The sequence below is a fragment of the Eschrichtius robustus genome, chromosome 10 (genome assembly GCF_028021215.1).
Source record: "Eschrichtius robustus isolate mEscRob2 chromosome 10, mEscRob2.pri, whole genome shotgun sequence".
NCBI lineage: Eukaryota > Metazoa > Chordata > Mammalia > Artiodactyla > Eschrichtiidae > Eschrichtius > Eschrichtius robustus.
Genome location: NC_090833.1, coordinates 21,010,601 through 21,035,195, shown reverse-complemented (window position 1 = coordinate 21,035,195; position 24,595 = coordinate 21,010,601). Strand labels below are relative to the sequence as shown.

Genomic DNA, 24,595 nt, shown 5'->3' with positions numbered 1-24,595 from the left:
CACCTCCAGATTCACTCATCAAAATTCAGCAAGTACTTACATACACATGGGCCCAGGTTACCCAGAGGTCCATCTGGGACTCTCCTGGTAGCACATCAGTTGCTGGTCAGTAGTAGGACCAGTTTATTCCAATGGTACTGACACCACCAGGCTTGGGGGGGCAGGAACAGAGTTTGGGCAGTGGAAGAATAATCATAAGTCTCGGATTCTGTGCCCTTCGGGAAAGGGTCAAGGAGCCCCAAAGATAAAAATCATTCGTGTAACCATTTTGCCATAGGCTGGACCTAATTTGAAAAATAAGAAAATCTGCTTCATATCATCAATGTAAGGGTCTGATGGAATTATTTATGTAAAGTGCTTGGCATATGGATGGCTACATGTAAAAGAATGAAATTAGAACATTCTCTAACACCATACACAAAACTAAACTCAAAATGGATTAAAGACCTAAATGTAAGACCGGACACTATAAAACTCTTAGAGGAAGACATAGGCAAAATACTCTCTGACATAAACCGCAGCAAGATATTTTTGGATCCACCTCCTAGAGTAATGAAAATAAAAACAAAAATAAACAAATGGGACCAAATTAAACTTAAAAGCTTTTGCATAGCAAAGGAAACTATAAACAAGACGAAAAGGCTACTTACAGAATGGGAGAAAATATTTGCAAACTATGCAACCAACAAGGGATTAATCTCCAAAATATGCAAACAGCTCATGCAGCTCAATATCAAAAAAAACAAACAACCCAATCAAAAAATGGGCAGAAGATCTAAATAGACATTTCTCCAAAGAAGACATACAGATGGCCCAAAAGAACATGAAAAGATGTTCAACATCACTAATTATTAGAGAAATGCAAAGCAAAACAGCAATAAGGTATCACCTCATACCGGTCAGAATGGCCATCATCAAAAAGTCTACAAATAACAAATGATGGAGAGGGTGTGGAGGAAATGGAACCCTCCTACACTGCTGGTCGGAATGTAAATTGGTACAGTCACTATGGAGAACAGTATGGAGGTTCCTTAAAAAACTACATATAGAACTACCATATGATGCAGCAATCCCACTCCTGCAATCCCACTTCAGGCATATATCTGAAGAAAACCATAATTCAAAAAGATACACGTCCATCGACAGATAAATGGATAAAGAAGATGTGGTATATTTATACAATGGAATATTACTCAGCCATAAAAAAGAATGAAATAATGCCATTTGCAGCAACATGGATGGACCTAGAGATTATCATACTAAGTGAAGTAGGTCAGACAGAGAAAGACAAATACCATATGATATCACTTATATATGGAATCTAAAAAAATGATACAAATGAACTTATTTACAAAACAGAAGCAGACTCACAGACATTGAAAACAAACTTATGGTTACCAGAGGGGAAAGGTGGGGCAGGGGAGGGATAAATTAGGAGGTTGGGATTAACATAGACACACTACTATATATAAAATAGATAATCAACAAGGACCTACTCTATAGCACAGGGAACTCTACTTAATATTCTGTAATAACCTATATGGGAAAAGCATCTGAAAAAGAATAGATACATGTGTATGTATAACTGAATCACTTTGCTGTACACCTGAAACTAACACAACATTGTAAATCGACTCTACTCCAATATAAAATAAAAATTTTTTCAAAAGAGCTTAGCATAGTGTCTGGCACATAGTAAGTGGTCAGTTAATGGAAGCTAATCATATTCTTTTCTTTTGATCACCTTAGTCATTCAACAAGCAGTCATCATTGGCTTACTATGTCCAAGCTCTGAGAGTACAATTTGACAAAAATAGCTCAAATTCCTGCCCTTACTGAGCTTCTACAGTTGTCCATTTTCTTTTTAATCTTCACATTCTGGATCCTATAAGGCCAGGAGCATGACCTGAGGAAAAAGACCAAACTAGGTGCCTTTCCTTTAATTGTAGCATCTACAAAAACCCCTGACTTCTTTCTTCTTTTCCTCATGCTGCAACCCCTTCTGGAAAGCCTCCCTTCTCTTCCTGTTCAAATTTTACCCTTCCTTCAAGGCCCCGCTCAAGAATTCCTTTGATTCCCCAGGGCTCACTCTTCTCATCCTTTGTATGTCCCCATAGCACCTAGAGTTTCACGCTTACTTTATAGCAGTCCGTCACTTATTGGATTGTGCTACTGTCAAAACATAATTCTCAAAGAGTTAAATAATATAACTCTCATACAACTATATAGCGAGCCTGTGTCAAAGATTTAATGTTAAATCATTTTTGAAGGACCCAAAAGAATGACAGCTGATTCAAAGGAGGATATGAGAAGCTGATGTATGTGTAAGTCAGTGAAAGAAAAAACTGCTGGGATAAAATTGCTAAGTTAGACACACGTGGTTAATGTCCTACAGGGCAATAAATCCACAACTTTTGCGGCTATTGTCTCCACTGGACAGAAAGCATTTACATATTTACCAGACAAAAATAATTTGCACCTTCTCAGTTTTTTATCAATTAATCTCTAACTTCACAGAGCCTCGCCCCTAAACAACAGTAAACAGTAAGTTAAACACAGTCACATTTGCCAAGAGTGTGGTGTGCTCCAAGGACAAAGAACAAGATAAACTCAAAGGGCCAACGTCACCGGAACAGAGGGTTACCAGACCCTTGTCACTGTCACGCAGCAACCACCCAACATCTCTGAGCTTTCCCAAGTAGCATGCCTTGCCCCTTTCCCATCCCATATACAGAAAGGTATTCATCCCATTGGAAACATGCAGACCCTACCCAAAGAAGTCCCTTTGTTCCCTGGCTATAAAAACAGACAAGCAGCCCGTGCTCATGGTCGACTTTCCCTGGCTACCGGGAAGTCGGCCCGCAGTCCTTGCAGCGAAAACTCTGTCTTCCTCACATTCTGCCTTGTGTCTGGAAATTCTTTTCCAACCGGCGCTCGGACCATGACAAAGAGAACCAGGTGACCCTAGGACGGCTTATTAGGTAGCGCTCTTGTATGACTCTGAAAGGAGACATGGTTATCTTTTACCTTTTCTCCATTTTGGGATAACTATAAAACACTGGTTTCTGTGTTTACACACACACTGGAAAGGTGATTGTGAAAAGACAGGCTCTGGAGTCAGAAAAGCCTGAGTTCAAATTCTGCTTCCACACTTAATCTCTGTGCGACTCAAGTTTCCTCAGCGTCGTTGCAAAGATAACGTGAAAAGGTTTAGAAAGGGCTAGAATGCAATAGGTCCCCAATAAATATGAGTTCTTTCACTCTCTTCCCCTCCTTTTTGAGAACAGAGGTCACGTTTTGTATTTACTGTGCTCCCTCCACCTGTAAGTCTCCCTGCGTAATAGACTTTCAATAAATCTTCTCTGGCTGTTTGCTACGAGTCTTGTCTGTGACTTAGGCAAGTTCCTTCCCTTCTCTGGGCCTCAACTGATAAAATGTGAAGATTCAGTGGTTCTTAACTACGGCCAACACTAGTCCAGGGAGAGATTTTGGAAAGGGGGGTGGTGGATGTGGCATTTTTGGTTTTTACAGTAACTGGAGAGTATTACCGACATTTGGTGCCCAGGATCCAGGGATGAGAACCTTCGGCAGTGCTTAGCCAGCCCCCTACGAAGTAGAACTGTTTCATCCAACACATCAATAGCGTCCCCATTGGGAAATACTGAACCATATCTACAGGGGTTTGCAAATGTACACCTTCTGACAACAAATTAATGCTTCTCTGGTGTGTGTGTGTGTGTGTTTTCAAAGGATGGAGGATGCGTACACTACAAAGTCCTGTTTTGCTAAACAAAAAAGTATGTTTTATTTCCATACATTTTAGTAATTCCCCAGATTATTCCGTGCCTGAAACACAGCCTCATTTTGTTGACTGGATCTTGTCTGAAGAATAGGTCTTTGCTTTTTGCGGCTGCCAGCCACACTGAGCTCATCTATTTTCTGGAGAAAGAGATTGTTCCAGGGCACCCTTATTGGGAACCAACTAGTCTTTGCTGAGTATCCAGGCCCAGTGCAAATAATAGTAGGGAAGTTGAAGACAAGGTTCTACCATCAGGAGGGAAAAAAACAAGCTTATAACATAGGCAACCCCAGTGTTCCAGGAGAAAGCTTGGGGCATCCTAGCTGCATTCTGAGTGAATCCCTTTCAAAAACACTGCTCTTCTTTTCATTCTTTTGCTTATGGCCTTGCATCAGGCAACTGTCTTAATCTCTTCCCCACCAGATACTGACTTGAGCTCCAAAGGGAAATAACTGGTCCCCGTTCTTCTGTTTCCTCCTGGGCTTAGTACACAACAGGCACTAAATTTATACTTTTTACACCAAATCTAGTTTGCCTACCAATTCTCCTTTTTGCCTGGCATCTTGAAAAGAAGCAAGTCCTTTAAGCCAAGGAACCAAATACTTTTCTTTTGGAAAAACAAAGTCTTCATAAGACCATTGAGAGTCTTTTATTAAAAACTGGCAAAGCAGGAAAATGAAGTGGCCACAAGGTGGCAGAAGAGGAGAGATTTTATTTTCCTCCAGGAGAAAGAACTAATGAGAAAGTGTCTTAGCTGTTTTCACTTAGAAAGTTGTTTGTTTGTGATGTATTGATAAGAATCATGATAACACAGGTGAACAGTTAAAATGTGCTTATCAGTTGAAATGACTTTTTTTAAAGGAAATAATTTTTCAATTTTAATTAATTCAACATAAAGTGGGACAATTTTGTTTGTTGTTAGTTTCTCCAGCTTTCTGCAGCTTACTCAGAAAACTATACCAAATTCATTGGATCATATTCAGGGGACAACTGCAGAAAACATGACATGTATAGAGTTGAACCATACAAAATTTTCATTTTATAGGTGAAAAGACAGTTGATAATTGGCAGTCTCTTATGGTTCAACTGAATAGTAGTGATGCTACTGTTGACATTAATGATCTTCTTTTCCTGACATGTAATTATTGTTCTTAAATTATAGGATTTTGGGGAGGAGAGAAGATGGCGGAAGAGTAAGACGCGGAGATCACCTTCCTTCCCACAGATACAGTAGAAATACATCTACACGTCGAACTGCTCCTACAGAACACCCACTGAACGCTGGCAGAAAACGTCCGACCTCCAAAAAGGCAAGAAACTCCCCCCGTACTTGGGTAGGGCAAAAGAAAAAAGAAATAACAGAGACAAAAGAATAGGGACGGCACCTGCACCAGTGGGAGGGAGCTGTGAAGGAGGAAAGATTTCCACGCACTAGGAAGCCCCTTTGCGGGCAGAGACTGCGGGTGGCAGAGGGGGGAAGCTTCGGAGCCACGGAGGAGAGCGCAGCCACAGGGGTGCGGAGGGCAAAACGGAGAGGTTCCCGCACGGAGGAGCGGTGCCGACCAGCACTCTACAGCCCGAGAGGCTTCTCTGCTCCCCCGCCGGGGCGGGCGGGGCTGGGAGCTGAGGCTCGGGCTTCAGTCGGATCGCAGGGAGAGGACTGGGGTTGGCGGCATGAACACAGCCTGAAGGGGTTAGTGCACCACAGCTAGCCGGGAGGGAGCCCGGGAAAAAGTCTGCAGCTGCCGAAGAGGCAAGAGACTTTTTCTTCCCTCTTTGTTTCCTGGTGCGCGAGGAGAGGGGATTCAGAGAGCCGCCTAAACGAACTTCAGAGACGGGCGCGAGCCGCAGCTAACAGCGCGGATCCCACAGCAACAGGGGCGCAGAGGAAAAAGCAGAGAGACTCCCGCACAGAGGCTCGGCGCCGAGCAGCGCTCACCAGCCCGAGAGGCTTGTCTGCTCCCCCACCGGGGCAGGCGGGGCTGGGAGCTGAGGCTCGGGCTTCGGTCGGATAGCAGGGAGAGGACTGGGGTTGGCGGCGTGAACACAGCCTGAAGGGGTTAGTGCACCACAGCTAGCCGGGAGGGAGCCCGGGAAAAAGTCTGCAGCTGCCGAAGAGGCAAGAGACTTTTTCTTGCCTCTTTGTTTCGCTGCGCGCAAGGAGAGGGGATTCAGAGCGCCACCTAAACGAACTCCAGAGAAGGGCGCGAGCCGCGGCGATCAGCGCGGACCCCAGAGACGGGCGTGAGACGCTGGGGCTGCTGCTGCCGCCTCCAAAAAGCCTGTGTGTGAGCACAGGTCACTCTCCACACCGCCCCTCCCGGGAGCCGCTGCAGCCCGCCACTGCCAGGGTCCCATGATCCAGGGACAAATTCCCCGGGAGAACACACTGCGCGCCTCAGGCTGGTGCAACGTCACGCCGGCCTCTGACGCCACAGGCTCGCCCCGCCTCCTCTGTACCCCTCCCTCCCCGCGGCCTGAGTGAGCCAGCGCCCCCGAAGCAGCGGCTCCTTTAACCCCGTTCTGTCTGGACGGGGAATAGACGCCCTCAGGCGACCTACACGCAGAGGCGGGTCCAAATCCAAAGCTGAACCCCAGGAGCTGTGCGAACAGGGAAGAGAAGGGGAAATCTCTCCCAGCAGCCTCAGAAGCAGCGGATTAAAACTCCACAAACAACTTGATGTGCCTGCATCTGTTGAATACCTGAATAGACAACGAATCATCCCAAATTCAGGAGGTGGACTTTGGGAGCAGGATATATTAATTTTTCCCCTTTTCCTTTTTTTTTTGTGAGTGTATATGTATATGCTTCTGGGTGAGATTTTGTCTGTATAGCTTTGCTTTACAATAGCTTTATTTTACTTCACTATATTATAGCCTCTTTCTTTCTTTCTTTCTATTTTTTCTCCCTTTTACTCTGAGCCGTGTGGACGAAAGGCTCTTGGTGCTCCAGCCAGGCATCAGGGCCGTGCCTCTGAGGTGGGAGAGCCAACTTCAGGACACTGGTCCACAAGAGACCTCCCAGCTCCACGTAATACCAAACGGCAAAAATCTCTCAGAGATCTCCATCTCAACATCAAGACCCAGCATCACTCAATGACCAGCAAGCTACAGTGCTGAACACCCTATGCCAAACAACTAGCAAGACAGGAACACAGCCCCATCCATTAGCAGAGAAGCTGCCTAAAATCATAATAAGGCCACAGACACCCCAAAATACACCACCAGACGTGGATGTGCCCACCAGAAAGACAAGATCCAGCCTCATCCACCAGAGCTCAGGCACTAGTTCCCTACACCAGGAAGCCTACACAACCCACTGAACCAACCTTAGCCACTGGGGACAGATACCAAAAACAACGGGAACTACAAACCTGCAGTCTGTGAAAAGGAGACCCCAAACACAGTAAGATAAGCAAAATGAGATGACAGAAAAACACACAGCAGATGAAGGAGCAGGGTCAAAGCACACTAGACTTAACAAATGAAGAGGAAATAGGTAGTCTACCTGAAAAAGAATTCAGAATAATGATAGTAAGGATGATCCAAAATCTTGGAAATAGAATAGACAAAATGCAAGAAACATTTAACAAGGACGTACAAGAACTAAAGAGGAACCAAGCAATGATGAAAAACACAATAAATGAAATTAAAAATACTCTAGATGGGATCAATAGCAGAATAACTGAGGCAGAAGAAAGGATAAGTGACCTGGAAGATAAAATGGTGGAAATAACTACTACAGAGCAGGATAAAGAAAAAAGAATGAAAAGAACTGAGGACAGTCTCAGAGACCTCTGGGACAACATTAAACGCACCAACATTCGAATTATAGGGGTCCCAGAAGAAGAAGAGAAAAAGAAAGGGACTGAGAAAATATTTGAAGAGATTATAGTTGAAAACTTCCCTAATATGGGAAAGGAAATAGTTAATCAAGTCCTGGAAGCACAGAGAGTCCCATACAGGATAAACCCAAGGAGAAACACGCCAAGACACATATTAATCAAACTGTCAAAAATTAAATATAAGGAAAACATATTAAAGGCAGCAAGGGAAAAAAAACAAATAACACACAAGGGAATCCCCATAAGGTTAACATCTGATCTTTCAGCAGAAACTCTGCAAGCCAGAAGGGAGTGGCAGGATATACTTAAAGTGATGAAGGAGAAAAAACTACAACCAAGATTACTCTACCCAGCAAGGATCTCATTCAGATGTGATGGAGAAATTAAAACCTTTACAGACAAGCAAAAGCTGAGAGAGTTCAGCACCACCAAACCAGCTTTACAACAAATGCTAAAGGAACTTCTCTAGGCAAGAAACACAAGAGAAGGAAAACACCTACAATAACAAACCCAAAACATTTAAGAAAATGGGAATAGGAACATACATATCGATAATTACCTTGAATGTAAATGGATTAAATGCTCCCACCAAAAGACACAGGCTGGCTGAATGGATACAAAAACAAGACCCATATATATGCTGTCTACAAGAGACCCACTTCAGACCTAGAGACACATACAGACTGAAAGTGAGGGGATGGAAAAAGATATTCCATGCAAATGGAAATCAAAAGAAAGCTGGAGTAGCAATTCTCATATCAGACAAAATAAACTTTAAAATAAAGACTATTACAAGAGACAAAGAAGGACACTATATAATGATCAAGGGATCGATCCAAGAGGAAGCTATAACAATTGTAAATATTTATGCACCCAACATAGGAGCACCTCAATACATAAGGCAAATACTAACAGCCATAAAAGGGGAAATCGACAGCAACACAATCATAGTAGGGGACTTTAACACTCCACTTTCACCAATGGACAGATCATCCAAAATGAAAATAAATAAGGAAACACAAGTTTTAAATGATACATTAAACAAGATGGACTTAATTGATATTTATAGGACATTCCACCCAAAAACAACAGAATACACATTTTTCTCAAGTGCTCATGGAACATTCTCCAGGAGAGATCATATCTTGGGTCACAAATCAAGCCTTGGTAAATTTAAGAAAATTGAAATCGTATCAAGTATCTTTTCCGACCACAACGCTATGAGACTAGATATCAATTACAGGAAAAGATCTGTAAAAAATACAAACACATGGAGGCTACACAATACATTACTTAATAACGAAGTGATTACTGAAGAAATCAAAGGGGAAATCAAAAAATACCTAGAAACAAATGACAATGGAGATACGACGACCCAAAACCTATGGGACGCAGCAAAAGCAGTGCTAAGAGGGAAGTTTATAGCAATACAAGCCTACCTCAAGAAACAGGAAACATCTCGAATAAACAACCTAACCTTGCACCTGAAGCAATTAGAGAAGGAAGAACAAAAAAACCCCAAAGCCAGCAGAAGGAAAGAAATTATAAAGATCAGGTCAGAAATAAATGAAAAAGAAATGAAGGAAACAATAGCAAAAATCAATGAAACTAAAAGCTGGTTCTTTGAGAAGATAAACAAAATTGATAAACCATTAGCCAGACTCATCAAGAGAAAAAGGGAGAAGACTCAGATCAATAGAATTAGAAATGAAAAAGGAGAAGTAACCACTGACACTGCAGAAATACAAAAGATCATGAGAGATTACTACAAGCAACTCTATGCCAATAAAATGGACAACCTGGAAGAAATGGACAGATTCTTAGAAATGCACAAACTGCCGAGACTGAACCAGGAAGAAATAGAAAATATGAACAGACCAATCACAAGCACTGAAATTGAAACTGTGATTAAAAACCTTCCAACAAACAAAAGCCCAGGACCAGATGGCTTCACAGGTGAATTCTATCAAACATTTAGAGAAGAGCTAACACCTATCCTTCTCAAACTCTTCCAAAATATTGCAGAGGGAGGAACACTCCCAAACTCATTCTACGAGGCCACCATCACCCTGACACCAAAACCAGACAAAGATGTCACAAAGAAAGAAAACTACAGGCCAATATCACTGATGAACATAGATGCAAAAATCCTCAACAAAATACTAGCAAACAGAATCCAACAGCACATTAAAAGGATCATACACCATGATCAAGTGGGGTTTATCCCAGGAATGCAAGGATTCTTCAATATACGCAAATCAATCAATGTGATACACCATATTAACAAATTGAAGGAGAAAAACCATATGATCATCTCAATAGATGCAGAGAAAGCTTTCGACAAAATTCAACACCCATTTATGATAAAAGCCCTGCAGAAAGTAGGCATAGAGGGAACTTTCCTCAACATAATAAAGGCCATATATGACAAACCCACAGCCAACATTGTCCTCAATGGTGAAAAACTGAAACCATTTCCACTAAGATCAGGAACAAGACAAGGTTGCCCACTCTCACCACTATTATTCAACATAGTTTTGGAAGTGTTAGCCACAGCAATCAGAGAAGACAAAGAAATAAGAGGAATCCAAATCGGAAAAGAAGAAGTAAGGCTGTCACTATTTGCAGATGACATGATACTATACATAGAGAATCCTAAAGATGCTACCAGAAAACTCCTAGAGCTAATCAATGAATTTGGTAAAGTAGCAGGATACAAAATTAATGCACAGAAATCTCTTGCATTTCTATACACTAATGACGAAAAATCTGAAAGTGAAATTAAGAAAACACTCCCGTTTACCATTGCAACAAAAAGAATAAAATATCTAGGAATAAACCTACCTAAGGAGACAAAAGACCTGTATGCAGAAAATTATAAGACACTGATGAAAGAAATTAAAGATGATACAAATAGATGGAGAGATATACCATGTTCCTGGATTGGAAGAATCAACATTGTGAAAATGACTCTACTACCCAAAGCAATCTACAGATTCAATGCAATCCCTATCAAACTACCACTGGCATTTTTCACAGAACTAGAACAAAAAATTTCACAATTTGTATGGAAACACAAACGACCCCGAATAGCCAAAGCAATCTTGAGAACGAAAAATGGAGCTGGGGGAATCAGGCTCCCTGACTTCAGACTATATTACAAAGCTTCAGTAATCAAGACAGTTTGATACTGGCACAAAAACAGAAATATAGATCAATGGAAGAGGATAGAAAGCCCAGAGATAAACCCACACACATATGGTCACCTTATCTTTGATAAAGGAGGCAAGCATATACAGTGGAGAAAAGACAGCCTCTTCAATAAGTGGTGCTGGGAAAATTGGACAGGTACATGTAAAAGTATGAAATTAGAACACTCCCTGACACCATGCACAAAAATAAACTCAAAATGGATTAAAGACCTAAGTGTAAGGGCAGACACTATCAAACTCTTAGAGGAAAACATAGGCAGGACACTGTATGACATACAGCACAGCAAGATTCTTTTTGACCCAGCTCCCAGAGAAATGGAAATAAGAACACAAATAAACAAATGGGACCTAATGAAACTTAAAAGCTTTTGCACAGCAAAGGAAACCATAAACAAGACCAAAAGACAACCATCAGAATGGGAGAAAATATTTGCAAATGAAGCAACTGACAAAGGATTAATCTCCAAGATTTACAAGCAGCTCATGCAGCTCAATAACATAAAAAACCAACAACCCAATCCAAAAATGGGCAGAAGACCTAAATAGACATATCTCCAAAGAAGATATACAGATGGCCTACAGACACATGAAAGAATGCTCAACATCATTAATCATTAGAGAAATGCAAATCAAAACTACAATGAGATATCATCTCACACCGGTCAGAATGGCCATCATCAAAAAATCTAGAAACAATAAATGCTGGAGAGGGTGTGGAGGAAAGGGAACACTCTTGCACTGTTGGTGGGAATGTAAATTGATACAGCCACTATGGAGAACAGTATGGAGGTTCCTTAAAAAACTACAAATAGAACTACCATACGACCCAGCAATCCCACTACTGGGCATATACCCTGAGAAAACTATAGGTCAAAAAGAGTCATGTACCAAAATGTTCATTGCAGCTCTATTTACAATAGCCAGGACATGGAAGCAACCTAAATGTCCATCGACAGATGAATGGATAAAGAAGATGTGGCACATATATACAATGGAATATTACTCAGCCATAAAAAGAAATGAAATGGAGGTATTTGTAATGAGGTGGATGGAGTTAGAGTCTGTCATACAGAGTGAAGTAAGTCAGAAAGAGAAAAACAAATACAGTATGCTAACACATATATATGGAATCTAAGGGAAAAAAAAAAAAAGGCCATGAAGAACCTAGTGGCAAGACGGGAATAAAGACACAGACCTACTAGAGAATGGACTTGAGGATATGGGGAGGGGGTGGGGTGAGATGTGACAGGGTAAGAGAGTGTCATGGACATATATACACTACCAAATGTAAAATAGATAACTAGTGGGAAGCAGCCGCATAGCACAGGGAGATCAGCTCGGTGCTTTGTGACCACCTAGAGGGGTGGGATGGGGAGGGTGGGAGGGAGGGAGATGCAAGAGGGAAGAGAAATGGGAACATATTGTATATGTATAACTGATTCACTTTGTTATAAAGCAGAAGCTAACACACCATTGTAAGGCAATTATACTTCAATAAAGATGTTAAAAAAAAAAATTATAGGATTTTATCAGAAAGATACATGCACCCCTATGTTCATAGCAGCACTATTTACAATAGCCAAGACATGGAAACAACCTAAATGTTCATCCACAGATGAATGGATAAAGAAGGTGTGGTACATATATACAATGGAACACTATGCAGTCACAAAAAAGAATGAAATAATGCCATTTGCAGCAACATGGATGGACCTAGAGATCATCATACTTAAGTGAAGTAAGTCAGAAAGAGAAAGATAAATACCATATGATATCACTTATATGTGTAATCTAAAATATGACACAAATGAACTTATCTACGAAACAGAAACAGACTCACAGACATAGGGAACAGACTTGTGGTTGCCAAGGGGGAGGGGGCTGGGGGAGGGATGGAGTGGGAGGTTGGTATTAGCAGATGCAAACTAGTATATATAGAATGGATAAACAACAAGGTCCTACTGTATAACACAGGGAACTATATTCAATATCCTGTGATAAACCATAATGGAAAAGAATATTAAAAAGAATGTATATATGTATATACCTGAATCACTTTGCTATACAGTAGAAATTAACACAACATTGTAAATCAACTATACTTCAATATAAAACATAGAATTTTAAAATATATTTTTGTCATTAATGTGAGAAACTTTTAAAAATGCCTAAAGAAATCCTTAAAACTGGACTATTAAGTGTGCCAAGATGAATTTGGAAATGACTGGTATTTCCTGATCTTTGCCTTACTTAACTCACTTAATAGACATTAATTCCGAACTTGCAGTCTGAGTTTGAGAGTCAATTTTCTGGGATGACCATAGTTTTGATGTTGGCATTTAGGTTTTATTTAGAATGTAAAACAATGAAAAAGTTTTTGAATAGTATATATGGAACAGATTTTTTAAAATATATGCTTTAAAAATCTACCAGTTTCTTCAAATACATTATTTGCAAGTCTAGTAACATACACTTTGTTTATTATAAAGCAAGTATATAAACAGCTTTGTACAGTGAGAACTGCCAAATTTTAAAAAAAATTTTATTGGGGTATAATTGATTTACAATGATGTGTTAGCTTCAGGTGTACAGCAAAGTGAATCTGTTATACAAATGCATATATCCATTCTTTTTTAGATTCTGTAGAAGTGCCGATTTGTGTGATTTTCCATGTTAAACAACTGTAGTGTCCAGTCTAACCGCATGTCATGTAGTCCATCCAGTCATGTGTTTTGGAGAGGGTTCTTTATTCAATAGAGTTTTAATTTAGTATATAGAAAAATGAAGGAGGGAAGGGGCAGGTCAAATGCTGATGAAAAGCCAAGTAAAATGAGGACTGAAAAAAGGTCTGTGCAATTTAGTATTCTGAAGATAACAGGTGGCCTTAGAAAGACCTGTTTCTATGAAGCTACAGGGGCAGCAGCCTCTCCAAGATCTCTGTAACTGTTCATGCTTGGATCTGTCCCAGATCATCCAGAGATGAAAGGGAAAGAATTCATAACCACATTTTCCATCAGCAGCTTGGGACACAGCTGAAGCTGGTTGAAGTCAGAAGAGGAAGACGCGCAGAGCGGAGCAGAGACGGAAAGTGCAGCAAGGTGCAGGATCGCCCCCTAGTGGCCAGCCGGAGGGATGACCTGCTCCCCACAGCCACACTGGCTGCTCCTGGCCCCGCAGGCACAGCCTCTTCCTGCTTCCTCTCCCCCTCTGTGCATTGTGAGAAGATTTCTGAGGTCAGGAGTACTGAATGCTTATTTTTGTCATATACACACATGTAAATATAATTTGCAACTATTAGCTGAAGAGTCTCAGCAGAGTACAGAAGTGTTACCCATTATGGCGACCTTTAAAAACTGGAAAGTCTGGGGGCTTCCCTGGTGATGCAGTGGTTGAGAGTCCGCCTGCCAATGCAGGGGACACGGGTTCGAGCCCTGGTCTGGAAAGATCCCACATGCCGCGGAGAAACTAAGCCCGTGCGCCACAACTACTGAGCCTGAGCTCTAGAGCCCGCCAGCCACAGCTACTGAGCCTGCGCACTGCAACTACTGAAGCCCGTGTGCCTAGAGCCTGTGCTCCACAACAGGAGAAGCCACCGCAGTGAGAAGCCCGTGCACCGCAACAAAGAGTAGCCCCCGCTCGCCACAACTAGAGGTAGCCCGCACACAGCAACAAAGACCCAACGCAGCCAAAAATAAATAAATAAATAAATAAATAAATAAATAAATAAATAAATTTATATTTAAAAAATTGGAATGTCTGTTATTTTAACAAATTTGAGAACTGCAGCAATGGCTATTGGCTCTAATCTTCATCTGGTTGATTTTCATTCACGAGTGTAATCTATTTTCTACACAACTTCCAGAGAAAACTTATAAAAATGGAAATGAGATCACTTTACCGCTGAAAATCTCGATCTTTCCATCACTCCTAGAAAAACCATCCAAACTGCTTCCAATGTTGACCTCTCCAAGCCCACCCTCATGTCCTGGCTGGCTCCCTCCTTCACTGGGCTTTTTGCTGTTCCCTGAACATGTCGAGCTTGTTTCCATCCCATGACCTTTGCAATTGCTATTCCCTCTAAAACACGTTTCTCCTACCCGGTGGCAAGGCTTGTTCTTCCCAAAGTCACTGCCTAGCCTGCTTAGTTCCTCCATTAGCACATCGTCCCTCCAATTTTATTATACACTTGTTTCATTTGTTTGCTTATTGTCTGTCTCTCTGAATAGAATATAAACTCCCCAAGTACAGAGATTTTGTTCGCTTGTTCCCTGCTGTGTCCTTAATGCCCAAAACAGCACCTGGCACAGAGCAGGAGCTAAATGAACACACGGCAAATAAAGAATAAAGGAATAGTAAGACACTGGCTATGTGGCATGTCAAAAATCCTGCTTTGGATGTTTCATGCAAAAGTTGTTTGTTTTTTTGTTTGTTTTTTGTTGCATCTTCTCAACTGAACATTTTTCAACTTTTCTGAAAAGAGAAAAACAGCCAAGCAAAGACCTCGGAAAATTGCATATCAGAAATAATCAATAAAAATGATTAATATACTCTCCCTCAGATAGTTCAAATTGGATAATTTGTGGGTATCCAGTCTTTTTTCTCCTCCCAGGGGCAAATCATCACAGCCACTTTGCCCAATGTGTGTTGGGGACCAAGAAGCATAACAGGCAGGAGGCCTCTGAATTATCTCATTTCCCTGTTTTACTGGCTGCACTGACCACCTTTCACGAGCCTCAGCTTCTCGGTGCCCATGTGGGGTGGGATGCCTCAATTACGTCCCTTGCCTTTGCTGCAGGTGGGCCTGAGGCTGTCAGCAGGGCCAGGAGTCAGAAAGAAGAGCCAGACACAGTGGGATGAGGGTAGGGAGAAAGACTACCAGCTGGAATCTGCTGGGCACCTCTGCATCCATCTGTCCATCACCACATCTGACTACCATGACCTTCGGAGAGCAATGAGCCCTGAGCTGAGACCTGAGGTCGAGAATATGCCAACCACAGGAATAATCTAGGCAAGAGCTTTCAGACAGAGGGAATGGTATGTGTAAAGGCTTAGCTTATGTGAAGAACAGAAAACAGAGCAGGGCAGCTGGACCATAAGGAGCAGGGGAAGAATGGTATGAAACAGAGTTAAGTTATAACCAGGGAATGGTCAGATTATTGTGGGATTTCTAAAGTAACGAGTTTGGACTTTGTCCAAAGTGCAAGTAATTGAAGGGTTTTAAGCTGGGAAGGGAACATGATCAGATCAGATAAAGTTTTCCAAAGATCACACTGGCTGCTGTGAGCTAAGATGCAGTGTTGGTGGGACAAGAGAGGAAGCACTGGTACACATCCTCACACATATATTTGTGTGCGTGTACTTCTGTAATCTGGATTCCTCGAAGTGGGAGTTCTTGGTCACGAGGTAAGCACCTTTGACCTTTAGATATGTATCCAAATTTGCTTAAATATCACCTCCTTGAAGAGCTTTCTATGACCCTGCCATCTAGGTATGCCGACCCCTGTGCTTTACTTTGTGGCACCCTATTTGTTTTCTTCTTAGCATTGATAATGATATATAAGATCTTGTATTTATTTACTTTTTTATCATTTGTCTCTCCCACGAAGGCAGGACTTGTCTTATTCCGCATTATACTCATCGCCTAGGACAGTACTTTGCGTAGTAGACAGACAGTAAGTGAGGATTTGTTGAATAGATAATTGCCCTCCAAAGGGCCTCCACAAATTTAAACTTTCAGCAATAATGTGATAAATATCAAAATGTCATTTATGTTTGCTCCCACTGAAGAAAAAAGAGTAGGAATATCGTTTTTGGTTAAGTAATTTGGAGACCAAATTGGTATTTTATTGTTTATTTACATTCTTTAATTAAAACTACAATGTGATATTGCTATGTGCTAACCAGAATGGCAAAAAAAAAAAAAGGCAAAACCAAAAACCTGACAACATCACATACTGGAGGAATGTGGAACAACCAGGATTCTCATACATTGCTGGTGGAAGGTAAAATGATACAGTGACCGATTTATATGCCGATGGATGAAAGAAATCTAAAAGCAAGGACCATCCCACTTAAATTTGAGAAAAACAAAAGAACCTAAGAGTTACAAAGAAAAAAATAAGTCACATACAAAATCAGAATGGCGTTCCTCACAGGACCATTGGAAGTAAGAAAATGGTGGAGAAATATCTTCAAAATTCTGAGAGAAAATGATTTTTCAACCTAGAGCTCTACATCCAGCCAAGCTATCCATCAAGGGTAAGAGTAGAATAAAGACAGTTTCACAGATGAAGAGTGAACATTTTTACTTCCTTGTATCCTTTATCAGGAAGTTTCTGGAGGAAGATATTCATGAAATGAGGAAGGAAACAAAGAAAAAGAAAGATGTGGGAAATGGGATGATACACAAGAGAGAAGCAAAAGGAACTCAGGATAATGGGAAAGGATCGTCCCAAGACCAAAGCAGCAAAGTTGGCACAAGAGCAAATATTTGACTGGAGAGGGTGAAAAGCTCCAGGAATATGTCTCCAGGTTTAAAAGAAGAAGGAGGAGGGGCAGAAGGAAAAAACCGAGAAAGAGGAAGAAGAAAAGAAATAACTAAAAGGTAATTTACACTTCTGCCAGCTACCCAAATAAGGGAGATGTATATAAAGAAACTAAACCTATAAAGAAATAACAACTCCAAGGAAAACGTAAGTTTTTAGAAGAAAAGATAATGTAATATTACACTATGACGTTCCAGTGTAAATCGTATTTAAAGGGACCAAATAATGTAAAGTCTGGGTTCAAGCCACCTGTCTTGGCAGCCTGAGCGCCCAGCCTACATTCATGTTCTTCATGCACATGGGTGCACTGGGGGTAGTAGCCCTGGGCGAGCTGTCGGTTCCGGGGGCCAGCCTCCTGTGAGTGCCCACGGGTGGTGCACAGCCCACGGTCCCACAGTGCACATGGGAATTTAATTATTTTCTTTATTTTCTCCCATTCTAATTGACATACCCTCGAGTCTAAATTCTGACTTCCTCATTCACCACCAGGCCAGAAGAAATCTCCATACTGGTCTCAGGTTCCATACTAAAATGAGGCCAAAACTCCTTTATTCATCGGAAGAATCAGCAGTTGCCGGCAAGGCAAGGCCCTGGGAAGTTGTCGTTGAGGCTAGTGGCCGCTAGGCGGCGACAAAGCTCTGAGAGTGAGGTCACTTCTGGCGCCACTGGATGCCTGGTCTAATGCCCGCTGCGCCAGACTTCCATAGCGAGATCAGCCAACCACTCGCTCTTTTCCATCCCTCTCTCCCCACAGGGCCCTCACCAAGCCATGGCAACAGGTCAAGGAGGCCGGTCAAGAAAGCTCTGCAGGAATATTACTCAGCCATAGAAAAGAATGAAATAATGCCATTTGCAACAACATGGATGGACCTAGAGATTATCATACGAAGTAAGTCAAAGAAAAAAAACAGATATCATATGACATCAATTACATGTGGAATCTAAAAAAATGATACAAATGAACTTCTGTACGAAACAGAAATAGACTCACAGACATAGAAAACAAACTCATGGTTATCAAAGGGGAAAGCGGGGAAGGAGGGATAAATTAGATACACACGACTACATATAAAATAGATAAACAACGAGGACCTACTGTATAGCACAGGGAACTATATCCAATATCTTGTAATAACCTATAATGGAAAAGAACCTGAACATGTATTTCATATATATATAGCTGAATCACTTTGCTATACACCTGAAACATTGTAAATCAACTATACTTAAATTTTTAAAAAAAAGAAAGAAAGAAACCTCTGCAGGTGATGAGAAGAAAATGGAGACCATGAAAAGAAAGTGAAGGGGCAACTGTGCCCAACCAAAGGGAGAGGAAAGGACAAACCTGACTCAAACCTGAGCCGGAGAGCAGACGGCACTGCAGAGGGCCCAGGCCCCGCACATGGCGTTTGGAGCGTGGTGGTGCAGGGTGTGTGTGTGTGTGTGTGTGCGCGCACGCGCGAGTTGCCTCTAAGGCCAAGTGCACAGGGGCCGGATCGTGGGAAGGTGAGATTGGCTTGAATACCTAACAGGCTGAGATGAAGGCATCCAGGGCTTGGCCCAGACGCCCACTGGAGCTGGGAATGGGCAGCTAGGGCCTGGGCCAAAGAAGAGATCACAAGAAAATTAGAAAATACTTGGGTCAGTTAAATGACAATGAAGATGTGATATAGCAAAATTTGTGGGCTGCAGCCAGTGCAGTGTTTAGAAGAAAATCTGTAGCTTTAAATGCTTCCTTTTTATGAAAAAAGAAGTCTAAAAATCAATGACCCAACGTTTCACTCCATAAGGCTTGTAGAAGAAAAGCAAAGTAAACTGGAAATGCTGGAGGTGGGCACCTCCAGCATGACCTCCACTGCTCTGCTCCTTGGGTCCCCTGGTGCCCCTCAGTGCCAGGGTCCCAGACCTGGCAGATCCTCCCTCTAGGCAGAGGGCACGTGGTGGTTTGAGAGCCGCTGTCTGTGTGCAGGCCCGAAGCAGCTAATGGTTAGAGGTGGGAGGTCTGGGTGTGCTGCGGTAGTTCATTTAAAGCCCCAGTCCCACAGGCTGGTGGTTTCTACCAATATGAATCTTCTCATCCTGGACCACTTTCACTCTGAAAAGAGGAGTAAGATCGAGGAAGCGCCCAGAGCAGGCCCTGAACCCTCCTAGCCTGGCCCTTCTGACCACTTTCTCTTAGTGCTGTCAAACACTTAGGTGATACAGACAAACTTTATTAAACACTTCATGAAGTGGCCAGTCTCTTTTCAGAGAACTGCAAAACGGGGCAGAAAGCATGAAGCTTTTATAGGTTGAAGAATAAAGAACAACAGAGAGACAAATAGAAAATATCTAACCGGTTGGGGTCACACAGTTTACCCAGCAATATCTTTTTTTTGTACCAGCTGATCTACTGACATGAGAGCCCTAAAGACCAGTGGTAGGTCACAGCTTCACGTTCAGTGGACAGCCTGCCCTGGAAAACAGGACCTCCACTCCAGCACAGCCTAAGTTTGTGGGAAAGGAAGGACAAGTGGGACTCTGGGAGTGATGGTGACAGGAGCCGGTCCTACTTTAACCCTTGGTTCCTGGGCCTGTGTCTAACAGCCACTGGGGGCTGTGAGATAACAGAAAATGTGTATTAGTCTCTGCCTCCGGTCCTGGCACAGAGCTCCCAAAACCCTTGTAATTTCCCAAGTGATAAGAGCGCTAAGAGCATCTCTTGTTTTAATGCTTGTCTTTGACCCCGTCCCTGACACAGGCCTCCTGAAACTCTCGTAAATTCCTAGGTGATAAGAGCACTAAGCGCATCTGTTGTTCTAATGAGGCGACTCTGATTGGCCTCCTGGAGGGTGGCTGGTCACCAGAAAGACCAAGCCATGATTAGAAGCTTGGAATTTTCAGCCCCACCCCAATTTCTCCAGAGAGGGGAGAGGGGCTGGAAATGGAATTAATAATTGATCATGCCTGTGTGAGGAAGCTTCTATAAAGTCCTAATAGTACCGGGTTCAGAGAGCTTCTGGGTCGGTGAACCCATCCACATCGGGAGGGTGACTCACCCCAACTCCACAGGGACAGAAGCCCCTGAGCTCGGGATCCTCCCAGGCCTCACCGTATGTATCTCTTCATCTGGCAGACCTCTGTATCCTTTATCATCTCCTTTAATAAACAAGTAGACGTAAGTAAGTGTTTCCCTGAGTTCCGTGAGCCACTCTAGCAAATTAATTGAAACTGAGGAGGGGGCCGTGTGAACCTCTGATTTGTAGCCAAACCAGACAGAAGTTGTGGGTAACTCAGGGACCTACTACTTGTGACTGGCGTCCGATTAAGGTGGGAGCAGTCTCATGGGACCGAGCCCTCAGCCTGCGGGATCTGACGCCATTGCCAAGTAGATAGTGTTAAAGTTGAGTTAAAGTATAGGACACCAGCTGGTGCTGTGCAGAACTGCTTGTTGTGAGGCAACAAACCCACACATTTGGTGACCAGAAGTGAAGAGTTCTGTGTGAGCGTGGCAGTGGTGTGAGCATAAAAGAGTCACCCAGGAGGTGGGGGACTGGGTTTGCCCCACTCAGGAGGGAAAGAACTGAGCTTTTCTGGCCCAGGGATGGAGGACAACTTGGGGGGCATAGCTTCAATGTATGTGCCACAACTTGGACAACAGCACTTGAACCCTGAAGAGTGTCATTCCTAAACTGGTGCCTTAGCTGAGTCTTGAAGAGGCCAGCGCAAAATTCTACTAGAATGGCAGCTGGTAGGTCATACAGCATACGGGAGGACCAGTGGATTCCTTGATCATACACCCATTTTCACACATCCTTCACCAAAAATGGGTACACTGATCTGGTTTAAAGACCTAAATGTAAGACAAGATACGATAAAACTCGTAGAGGAAAACATAGGCAGAGCACTCTTTGACATAAATCGCAGCAATATTTTGGGGGGATCTGTCTCCTAAAGTAAAGGAAATAAAAGCAAAAATAAACAAATGGGACCTAATTAGACTTAAAAGCTTTTGCACAGCAAAGGAAACTATGGACAAACAAAAAGACAACATACTGAATGGGAGACAATATTTGCAAATGATATGACCAAAAAGGGATTAATATCCAACATATATAAACAGCTCATACAACTCAACATCAAAAAACCAAACACCTCAATTAAAAAATGGGCAGAAGAACTTGTGAAATAAAATTTATATTCTATGGCAAGACAAGAAATATTTAAACATAAATTTTTTTCTGCCCTTTAACCTCCTCTCTCCCCACACTGTGCATTGTGTATCTGCATTATGCATCAACCAAACCTCCCCCACTGGCATTAATACTTCCTCAACCATAAAAAGCAACATTCTCCTACCATCAACAAGACAACTCCTTAAAAGGTAACATTTCTTCTTGATCCTGTGAGGGTACATATGACCCACCATAATAACGCTTAGATCTGGATTATGTAAACTGTCAATAATATGTCATTTGATGTACAGCCCTCTGTCTCAAGAGACTTATATAACTCTGCCTTGATTTCTAACCAGTGGAATAGTTCTAAGAACTTTCTGAGATGCTCTTCCCCGGTTATAACCCTCAGATTTGGCTCAAAAAAATTTTTCCATTTATTTCTTAGATCGACTGATTAATTTTTCATCGACAAACTAAATAGACATTTTTCCAAAGAGGAGATGCAGATGGCCAACAGGCACACAAAAAGATACTCCACATTGCTAATCATCAGGGAAATGCAAATCAAAACCACCATGAGATATCACCTCACACCTGTCAGAATGGCTATGATCAAAAAGAACACAAATAACAATGTTGGTTGGTGAGGATGTAGAGAAAAGTGAACACTTGTACACTGTGGGAATGTAAATTGATGCAGCCACTGTGGTAAACAGTATGGAAGTTTCTCAAAAAATTAAAAATAGAATTATCATATGACCCAGCATTTCCACTCCTGGGTATATATCTGATACAAACAAACAAACAAACAAACAAATACAGTAATTCAAAAAGATACATGCACCCCAATGTTCACAGCAGCATTATTTATAATTGCTAAGATATGGAAGCAATCTAAGTGTCCATCAACAGATGAATGGATAAAGAAGATGTGATATATATACATATACACACACATATACATACAATGGAATACTACCCAGCCATAAAAAAGAACAAAATTTTGCCATTTGCAGCAACATGGATGGACTTAGAGGGCATTATGCTAAGTGAAGTAAGTCAGACAAAGACAAATACTATTGATATATGGTATCACTTATATGTGGAATCTAAAAAAATACAACAAACTAGTGAATATAACCAAAAAGAAGCAGACTCACAGACAGAGAACAAACTAGTGGTTACCAGTTGAGGGGGGGGCGCAACATGGGGAGGTACAAACTACTGGGTGTAAGATGGGTTACAAGGATGTATTGTACAACATGGGGAATATAGCTAATATTTTGTAACAACTGTAAATGGAATGTAACCTTTAAAATTGTATAAAATTTTGGGGGGACTTCCCTGGTGACGCAGTGGTTAAGAATCCACCTGCCAATGCAGGGGACACGGGTTCAGGCCTTGCTATGGGAAGATTCCACATGCCGTGGAGCAACTAAGCCCACGTGCCACAACTACTGAGCCTGCGCTCTAGAGCCCACAAGCCAAAACTACTGAGCCCAAGTGCTACAACTACTGAAGCCCACGCGCCTAGAGCCCGTGCTCCGCAACAAGAGAAGCCACCGCAATGAGAAGCCCACACACCGCAACGAAGAGTAGCCCCCGCTCGACGCAATTAGAGAAAGCCCGTGCGCAGTAACGAAGACCCAATGCAGCCAAAAATAAATTTAATTAATTTTAAAAAACTTAAAATACAATTATATAAAATTTTTAAAATAAATTTAAAAACTGGGTACATTGGTCTGAGGCAATGATTTGTAGGATCCCACATTCATAACTTAGGCATTCAGTAAGCTCTCAATTACTTATGCAACCAGAGTCACTGCACACAGCAAAGGCAAACCCACACCCAGGTTAGATGTCAATTCCATTAAGAACAAATCACCATTCCATTGCGCTCGGCGGTTCCCCGGATCTGTCTCTTGCTTCAACAGTGTTTGGACGGAACAGACCCAGGGTCGCCCTTTCCTCCAGCCTCCGACCACCCTCCAACCTTCGGAGCCAGCCACTCATCTATCCACCCTCCAACCTTCGGAGTCAGGCACTCAGCTGTCCTCGGTCACCGGGACCAGCCAACACCATTTTTTGAGCCGAACTCCTTATTACTGATCAACCATGAGCTCCCAGATTCGTCAGAATTATTCCACCGAGGTGGAGGCCGCCGTCAACCGCCTGGTCAACATGCATCTGCGGGCCTCCTACACCTACCTCTCTCTGGGCTTCTATTTCGACCGCGACGATGTGGCTCTGGAGGGCGTGGGCCACTTTTTCCGCGAATTGGCCGAAGAGAAGCACGAGAGCGCCGAGCGTCTCTTGAAAATGCAAAACCAACGCGGCGGCCGCGCCCTCTTCCAGGACGTGCAGAAGCCATCTCAAGATGAGTGGGGTAAAACTCAGGACGCTATGGAAGCCGCCATTAACATGGAGAAGAACCTGAACCAGGCCCTTCTGGATCTGCATGCCCTGGGTTGTGCCCGCGCAGACCCCCACCTCTGCGACTTCCTGGAGAGCCACTTCCTAGATGAGGAGGTGAAACTCATCAAGGAGATGGGTGACCACCTGACCAACCTCCGCAGGCTGGCTGGTCCCCAGGCTGGGCTGGGCGAGTATCTCTTCGAAAGGCTCACCCTCAAGCACGATTAGGAGCCTCCGGAGCCCAGTGGCCTTTGAGGAGCCCCTCTGGTGTTAGGGCTTCTACCTGAAGCCCCTCTCTGCAGCCACTAGGCAGCTTTTTAACCACCCTGGAGCCCTCTCCCAAGCCTTGGACCAAATGGAAACAATAAAGCTTTTTGCAGCGGCAAGAAAAAAAAAAAAAAAAAAGAACAAATCACCATCTCTTCCAGGATGGAATGTGCCCATTGTAATCAACTTGCCACCAAGTGGCTGGCTGATCTCTTCAGAGATGTTACCACAGAGGCTTAGAGCCAGTCTCTGCTGCTGAACTTTCAGGTATTCAACAGCAACATTAGCTAGATCAGCTTTGGTGAGAAGGAGACCATACTGTTGAGTCTTTTATGTAACACTTCCATCTCTGCAG

General features: G+C 42.6%; 1 pseudogene; it reads left to right on the top strand.

The window, feature by feature from the left end:
* The first annotated feature begins 23,632 nt into the window (after positions 1-23,632).
* Positions 23,633-24,363, top strand: LOC137770597 (ferritin light chain pseudogene; annotated as a pseudogene).
* Positions 24,364-24,595: the final 232 nt, after the last annotated feature.